The sequence below is a fragment of the Aethalodelphis obliquidens genome, unplaced genomic scaffold (assembly GCF_003676395.1).
Source record: "Aethalodelphis obliquidens isolate GAN/ISIS:26980383/991018 unplaced genomic scaffold, ASM367639v1 scaffold45, whole genome shotgun sequence".
Classification (NCBI taxonomy): domain Eukaryota; kingdom Metazoa; phylum Chordata; class Mammalia; order Artiodactyla; family Delphinidae; genus Aethalodelphis; species Aethalodelphis obliquidens.
In genome coordinates, this window is record NW_020837989.1 from 15,491,338 (window position 1) to 15,492,462 (window position 1,125).

General features: G+C 42.8%; 1 non-coding gene across 1 annotated transcript; it reads left to right on the forward strand.

The window, feature by feature from the left end:
- Positions 1-321: 321 nt before the first annotated feature.
- On the forward strand, positions 322-428 carry LOC113606937 (U6 spliceosomal RNA). Its single transcript, XR_003427767.1, has one exon. It is a non-coding gene; the product is annotated as a U6 spliceosomal RNA (small nuclear RNA).
- The last annotated feature ends 697 nt before the right edge of the window (positions 429-1,125 follow it).

A 1,125-nucleotide genomic window follows, 5' to 3' on the forward strand; every position in this document is an offset into this window, starting at 1 on the left:
TCCATTGGCCTACGGATATGGGTGTCCTCAGCTCTGGATTATGAGAAAGAAGAGTTTCCCTCTAAGAATTTATAATCATGAGCCTGTGCTCAAGTAGATTTGGGCTACAAATTTATACTACATGCCTGGCCTAAGAGCCCCTGGCCTTAGAAATTAAAATAAGACGATGGTCCATGATATTCTCTGGATGCCAGGAAAAGCAAACAAAAACCTCTCTGCAGATTCAAGCCCCCAAATCAGGATGTACTATTTTTCCATGTTTAATGCGCTCCCAATCACTGGTTCATAATCCAAAAACTACTTATAAAAAGCTGAATGAGAGTGCTCACTTCGGCAGTACATATACTAAAAGTGGAATGATACAGAGAAGATTCGCATGGCCCCTGCGCAAGGATGATACACAAATTCGTGAAGCGTTCCACATTTTTTGAATTGGGAGATTGGGATTGACATATATATGCTACTATGTATAAAACAGATAACTAATGAGAACCTATGGTGTAGCACAGGGAACTCTACTCAATGTTCTACGGTGACCTAAATGGGAAGGAAATCTAAAAAAGAGGGAATATAGGTATACGTATAACTGATTCACTTTGCTGCACAGCAGAAACTAACACAACATTGTAAAGTAACTATACTCCAATAAAAATTAATTTTAAAAAAAGTTGAATGAGACAGAGACAGCAGACACAATAACTTGTTCAGCAGCACGGCTGAACACCCAAGAAATTCACGTGCTGGAAATACTAGATATTAATTGGATATAGACCATAAAATAAGCATAGTTAAAAACATTTTTCAAAAGGGACTTATAATGTGAGAAACTAAAAGACTATCGGACTTCCCTGGTGGCGCAATGGTTAGGAATCTGCCTGCCAATGCAGGGGACACGGGTTCGAGCCCTGGTCCAGGAAGATCCCACATGCTGTGGAGCAACTAAGCCCGTGCGCCACAACTACTGAGCCTGTGCTCTAGAGCCTGCGAGCCACAACTACTGAGTCCGCATGCCACAACTACTGAAGCCCGCATGCCACAACTACTGAGCCCGTGCACCTAGAGCCCGTGCTCCACAATGAGAAGGCACCGCAATGAGAAGTCCGTGCACCGCAACAAAAAGTAGCC